Raw genomic sequence first — 7,168 nt, 5'->3', positions numbered from 1 at the left:
ATGTACGTGTCTGCGTGAGTGATGTACATGTCTGTGTGAGTGATGTACATGTCTGTGTGAGTGATGTACGTGTCTGTGTGAGTGATGTACGCGTCTGTGTGAGTGATGTACATGTCTGTGAGTGATGTACATGTCTGTGTGAGTGATGTACATGTCTGTGTGAGTGGTGTACATGTCTGTGATGTACGTGTCTGTGTGAGTGATGTACATGTCTGTGAGTGATGTACATGTCTGTGTGAGTGATGTACATGTCTGTGTGAGTGATGTACATGTCTGTGATGTACGTGTCTGTGTGAGTGATGTACATGTCTGTGAGTGATGTACATGTCTGTGTGAGTGATGTACATGTCTGTGATGTACATGTCTGTGTGAGTGATGTACATGTATGATGTAATGTCACTCTCTGTGGGGGTGTGACGCGCTGAATTGCAGTTTCACAGCAGAAAGGGAAAGAGGTCAGAGGTGAATTTGCTAAGAGAGGCTGATATAGACCTGGCTGAGCAACATGTCTTCCAGACGCAATGCACATGTAGTGAGGATGCTTAGGAGAGGACTATAATATTCATAAATATTTATACCTCATGGTAGATTTCTATAGGAGCACTGTGCTGGCCTGGTTACCATGGTGAAAATGAGGCCCCGCCATATTCACCCAATCGCTTCAGAGGGCCTGACCCCGGCCGGTCACGCTGTCCGCTGCTCTGCCAAACCAGGCCAGCAGTGCATCACTCCTGAGTGTTAAATCAACTCTAACAGTGTTAATATGAGTTCTTACAGTCTTCTCTGTAAAATTAAATGTGCTCAGTTTTACCCTGGACATCTCTGTGCTCCTCCAGTCTCTGAGTCGAATGTGGAATCCGTTTGCCACAAGATAATGTCCAGAAGAAAGTCTGTTAGCATGAAGCTCTTCCAAAGCTACATAAATAATCAAATGGAAATGTTTTTTTGCTTTTGTAAATTCCCACTGGTAAAAGGATACTCACAGATCCATTAAAAGGTGTGGTACTAGTTCCCAGTTTAGTTGTGTGAAATGTTGAAGTAATTGTGATATCATTGCCCTGGAAGATGGTGGTTATGTTTACTTGGCAATTTGGGTGTGTGGCTATGCAAGACCTGTGTTCTGCTTTAATTGGGTTTCCCAGTGAAAGGGTGAATATTAAGGTTGCACAAGTATTCTGGTGCTTTTTTGTTTCAGGCTGTGACCTGTGACACTATTATGGTGCACTGTATTTTAGACTGTTTCCTGGGGAGCTTCCTGCCAGAGGCCCGAAGTTAGCAGTAGTGTGGGTTTAGTGGCGATGTTAGCGGTAGTGTGGGTTTAGTGGCGATGTTAGCAGTAGTGAGGGTTTAGTGGCGATGTTAGCGGTAGTGTGGGTTTAGTGGCGATGTTAGCAGTAGTGTGGGTTTAGTGGCGATGTTAGCAGTAGTGTGGGTTTAGTGGCGATGTTAGCAGTAGTGTGGGTTTAGTGGCGATGTTAGCGGTAGTGTGGGTTTAGTGGCGATGTTAGCAGTAGTGTGGGTTTAGTGGCGATGTTAGCGGTAGTGTGGGTTTAGTGGCGATGTTAGCAGTAGTGAGGGTTTAGTGGCGATGTTAGCGGTAGTGAGGGTTTAGTGGCGATGTTAGCAGTAGTGTGGGTTTAGTGGCGATGTTAGCAGTAGTGAGGGTTTAGTGGCGATGTTAGCAGTAGTGTGGGTTTAGTGGCGATGTTAGCGGTAGTGTGGGTTTAGTGGCGATGTTAGCAGTAGTGTGGGTTTAGTGGCGATGTTAGCGGTAGTGTGGGTTTAGTGGCGATGTTAGCGGTAGTGGGGGTTTAGTGGCGATGTTAGCGGTAGTGGGGGTTTAGTGGCGATGTTAGCGGTAGTGTGGGTTTAGTGGCGATGTTAGCGGTAGTGTGGGTTTAGTGGCGATGTTAGCAGTAGTGTGGGTTTAGTGGCGATGTTAGCGGTAGTGTGGGTTTAGTGGCGATGTTAGCAGTAGTGTGGGTTTAGTGGCGATGTTAGCGGTAGTGTGGGTTTAGTGGCGATGTTAGCAGTAGTGTGGGTTTAGTGGCGATGTTAGCGGTAGTGTGGGTTTAGTGGCGATGTTAGCAGTAGTGTGGGTTTAGTGGCGATGTTAGCGGTAGTGTGGGTTTAGTGGCGATGTTAGCAGTAGTGTGGGTTTAGTGGTGATGTTAGCAGTAGCGGGGGTTTAGTGGCGATGTTAGCGGTAGTGTGGGTTTAGTGGCGATGTTAGCGGTAGTGTGGGTTTAGTGGCGATGTTAGCAGTAGTGTGGGTTTAGTGGCGATGTTAGCAGTAGTGTGGGTTTAGTGGCGATGTTAGCAGTAGCGGGGGTTTAGTGGCGATGTTAGCGGTAGTGTGGGTTTAGTGGCGATGTTAGCGGTAGTGAGGGTTTAGTGGCGATGTTAGCAGTAGCGGTGCACAGTTACAGCTTAAGGAAATAACATTTTAGTCACATGAAGAAATGAATTGTATGAATTCCAGTGTGATGGTTATCTTCTCAGATGAATGAAGAGTAAGGGTGGCCTGTAGCGTAGTGGTTAAGGTAAATGACTGGGACACACAAGGTCGGTGGTTCTAATCCTGGTGTAGCCACAATAAGATCCGCACCGCCGTTTGGCCCTTGAGCAAGGCCCTTAACCCTGCATTGCTCCAGGGGAGCATTGTCTCCTGCTTAGTCTAATCAACTGTACGTCGCTCTGGATAAGAGCGTCTGCCAAATGCCAATAATATAATGTAATGTAAATGTTTTTGTGTGTAATGTTCTCACCTACCTTACTGGGTGAATCAGTAGCAGAATAGAAGGAAGCACCCATTGGGTTAGGGTTCTGACAGGCTGCAGTGATGGTGTTGAATCCAGCAGGTTTCCCCTGCATAGGACACAGAGCCGTGTAGTGTGAGAAAGGCAGATGGATCCGTGAGTGTCTTTTATCGCAGTAACACTGTACAGTCTGCTTCCTACAGGTAAAGCATGTATTTAAGCTTTTTAATAAATGTGAAAATGTACATATATACAGAATAACTACTGAATTTACCTGTATATTAGCATGCTGAAATACTGTATATACGGTGAATTACTGTACTTAGGGAAACACTTGAAATCACAGAATAATGTTCTGGGGGAGAGTAAGACTGTATGATGCATATTGTGCCTTTTCTATTCATGTATGTAACCAGACAATCCTGAAATGCTTGTACACATCTCAATAAAGGCTGTGGAGAGTTTAGGCTATAAAAACGCATTTTCAGACTACAGCTAAATATTTTGGTACACATGGGGCACTTGCACAATCAGTTCTGTATGAAATCATGCGGTTATGTACCATGTTGGTAAACTTGTTTATGTTTATTAGCCTTAGCAAACATTATCTTGTGTTCAGCTATAGTTATTAAATGTGCACGTATTCTCTCACTACACCACCTACTTGCTGATATGCTCTGGGTATGTATGCTCTGGTCTTGGAATCTCAGCGCTAGAAGAAAGTTCCATGACCTCTGAGTACTGATTGAGTCCAGTACATACCTAGTGCAAAATCCAGCTTGATTAGCTTGCAATGACCAGCTACCAGCTGTTTCAAAACATAGCTTGAGCTGTTTTCAGCAGGGAAGCAAGTTATTGGGTGGATAACAGTAACAAGTACAAGTAAGTTTCTCAGACTTGGTTCAACACTACCATACCTCCAGGTAACACACACTTAGACTGACCTGCAATGGTCCTTTGGTCACATTTTCAACCCAAACTAGAACACACCCTTGAAATAAGTAGTAAGTACACAAAGTAGTAATACACAAAGAGTCAAATAGTAATGGATTCATGACATGAAGAGAAGCCATTTTGAGTGAATTTGCTTGGTTATTTATTATTTTCTCTGATCTGGCACTCTGCCTCAGTGAAACAGGGATCCCTCCTTGCTGTCCCTGCAGTGTCACAGAGCATGCACTTCATCAGAATCATCACACACCTGCAGGAACAGGTCCAGGTGAACCTGAAGAACATTCAAACCGCACCTGGGCCGATTAACCTCCAACATTCCTCCCCTCTACACAGCCGACACCTGGATACGAAATCTTCTGGATCCCTGTCCCACCTCCAAAAACAGAAATGCAAATCAGCAGTGTCACCGAACCTGTGGAACCGGCGCGTCACAGAACCTGCGGGGGTTGGATCAGGGCGGCTAGCTCACCGGGTCGCGGCCTGGGGCCTGTGTCTGCCTCCTGGGCCGGATGACGGAGCTCTGCGTGGTCGGCCGGCTGTGGAGAGGCTGTTGTCCTCAGGGCGCTCCGGGGCAGAAGGATGTGTGATTTGGGCATGGCATTCCTGGGCTGCGCGAGGGCGGGTCTCGTGGTGGTGTGAGGGTCTCATGGGGGTGTGAAGGTCTCGTGGGGGTGTGAAGGTCTCGTGGGGGTGTGAAGGTCTCGTGGTGGTGTGAGGGTCTCACCTCTTTCTCTGGTGTGATGAGGTCCCTCCTCCGCAGCAGGCTCTGCCTGTCTTTACGCAGGTAGTACTTGCGCAGGTGAGGGTCATGCAGGCTGCTGTAACCGGGCTTCATTAAGTTCATTTCTGCACTTAATCCTCCGCGCTTACTGTACCTTCTCTCCGATTTTGCCCCGGGAGATCGGCGCCCCCTTGGCCCTGGCTTGGTTCATTGTGGCCTCTAGCCGCATTACCACTTCGAGCTTGAGATCTGAAAGCAGACGTTTTAATTAACTTCACTGTTTAACCTGAGATGGAATTGAGATAAGTGGTAGTATTGTAATAAACTTTGTTGTTAGGTGTTTTAAGGATAGTGTAATGCTGCCACCACCTTTGGTATACCGGTCTGGTCCAGTGTCAGGGGAATGAGAATGCTCACAGGCTGTTACGGTACAAAAGTTTTATTTAGGTACCATTCATTAAAACATCACCCAGCAATATGTCCCCAAAAAGGTCAACCCTCAGTACATAGATGCCCCCCCCCCCACTTCCCTAATAGATACAGCACTGCAACTCAAGTTAATTAGAAAGCTTGGCAAACACACTGCCAGAAACACTGCACAGTATAAAGCACCGCAACCCACTGCACACTAAGAAAACGGTATGGAAAATGCACAGCACTCTAATAAGGACCACTAGAACTAGGCCGGTCAACACCCACTTTCACCCATAGAAGGGTGCAGAGGACCCCTCTAGTCACTAATGTCGCCTCCAGGGGCTCTTGGCAAGGTGATGAGCATTGGGTTAAATTACTGTAAATATCTAGAGATAAATGATATAGACTTAAGACGAAAAACACTGACAAGACAACACTGAACATGAAAGTCTAGAGCGTTTTAAAACTTAACTCGCCCAGGGCCGACGAGCACCCCCCCGGTCAGGCGGTTTACTTGTAGAGGCGCGAGAAGGCGTGCTGAGCTTCTCCGCCGGTCATCTCGTCCAGACTGCAAGGAATACTGCTAAGGATATCGTTCAGGACCTATACAGGCCGTCGGTCAATATTCGCAGTTCTTTCAGACAAAGCAGCCCAGACTCTTTTTCCGCCCGGCCGTTCAATGTCTCTTTTCTAGCTCCGCGGCTGCTCCCCACACCCACAACACAGGTGAGCATCATCAGTCATTAGTCAATCGTTCCTCAGTACGTGCAACACAGGTGAGAGTCATCAGTCCACAGAGAGAGAGCCCCTCCCTCACATTCCATCACAGTATTATAGCGCGCTGGACTGTTTACGATCCAAATGGCTTGTGAATCCAAACTGGCTGTGTTCAGTTGGTCCTGTCCGCGCGGCTTGCATTGTCCTATTGTCGTAAACATCTCAACTCAAAGTGATTTCCGATTCATAAAAACGTTTACAGAGTTAGAACGGTTTGGCACACGCTAGCTCATGTCACGCGAAACCATCATCGCCAATCTTCCACATACAGAAAAGCAGCTCATCGTGAATCTTACCACTCGAGAATGTAGGCTAGTTCTGGATTTCGGTGAAATCACCTGCTCTTTATAACGTGTCCCGATAAAGTACAATATAATCACCGGATCAAATATTCTTAGACGACTCATTACAGTATCAACATTGTAGCGGTTTCAATCAATCGGAATCATAATTAATAATCATCTATATGTTGCACACTCGCAAGGACGACGCTTACAAGGGTGTTGTGTAGTTTATTTTATTCTCCATCTGTTAGAAATAACATAATTGTACAGAGACGCTGCTCAACTGTCATCTGACCACCAATAAAAAACAAGAGCGCCAATAAGTCCATTCATTCAGAACACGCGTAGCCTAGCTCACAGCTAACATAGCTACATATAGAAATCCATTAACGGGGGTGGATGTATCAAAAATAAAACATACATACCTCTCATATGTACAGAGTGCTATCACACTACAAACATAGCTAGTAAAAGGGGTTAAACAGACTGTATTACGCATATAGACAAGTAACGTCACCGTTAGCTAGACTGAAATTATTTCCGCGGGAGTTCAGTTAGCAACTAGCTAACTAACCGTCACTTTGCTAACGTTAGTTATAACGTTACCGTATTTTTATGAATAAAAATAAATAGGCGATTCGCTTCGTGGATACTTCTAATAGGCCACGTTATCCCACATACAAATCCTATTTCACTATAAGCCTAAACAGTCTGCCTACCTGTTAGAAATAACACCATTGTACAGAGACGCTGTATCAGTGTAGTTCACATTCTGCTCAACGGTCATCTGACGACTCCGACCGAGCGCAGTGGAGTCAAGCCGAGCGTCCGACCCCGAATGTCCTAGCAATCCTATAGCACCCTACTGTGACAAGAACTAGTATCGCTATAAATAAATAGTTCTCCTTTACTGCTATGCAGGCTGTACAATGAAGGTATTAAAAAAATTATAAACATGCATTACATTTGTAAAATAAAAAAAAATTAGATGGGGGGGCCACTTAATCCCAAATTCCCCACATATATATTTGAATACACACCCGCCCCCCCAAACAGGGAAATAAACCAATAATGTCCATCCCATCAAACAATTAAAAAATGTATTAGATTTATAAAACAGTAATACAAAAAATTCTAATAACATACAAAACAGCAGTTACATGTATATATGTATATATAAATATGAGTGTTTACATTTCATCACTAATATTCTTTACATCAGTACTGAATGAACAGGGAAAACCGATAACACAAATACA

General features: G+C 45.2%; 1 long non-coding RNA gene across 1 annotated transcript; it reads right to left on the bottom strand.

Annotated features, from left to right (window-relative positions):
• Nucleotides 1-3,881: 3,881 nt before the first annotated feature.
• LOC133122955 (uncharacterized) lies at nucleotides 3,882-6,678 on the bottom strand. The gene is made up of 4 exons (XR_009708158.1): nucleotides 6,629-6,678; nucleotides 4,804-4,854; nucleotides 4,183-4,683; nucleotides 3,882-4,086 (listed from the first exon to the last, which is right to left on the bottom strand). It is a non-coding gene; the product is annotated as an uncharacterized LOC133122955 (long non-coding RNA).
• Nucleotides 6,679-7,168: the final 490 nt, after the last annotated feature.

Source organism: Conger conger, chromosome 2 (assembly GCF_963514075.1).
Source record: "Conger conger chromosome 2, fConCon1.1, whole genome shotgun sequence".
NCBI classification, from domain to species: domain Eukaryota; kingdom Metazoa; phylum Chordata; class Actinopteri; order Anguilliformes; family Congridae; genus Conger; species Conger conger.
Note: the sequence above shows the minus strand (reverse complement) of the source record. Positions and strands in the feature narration are given on the sequence as shown.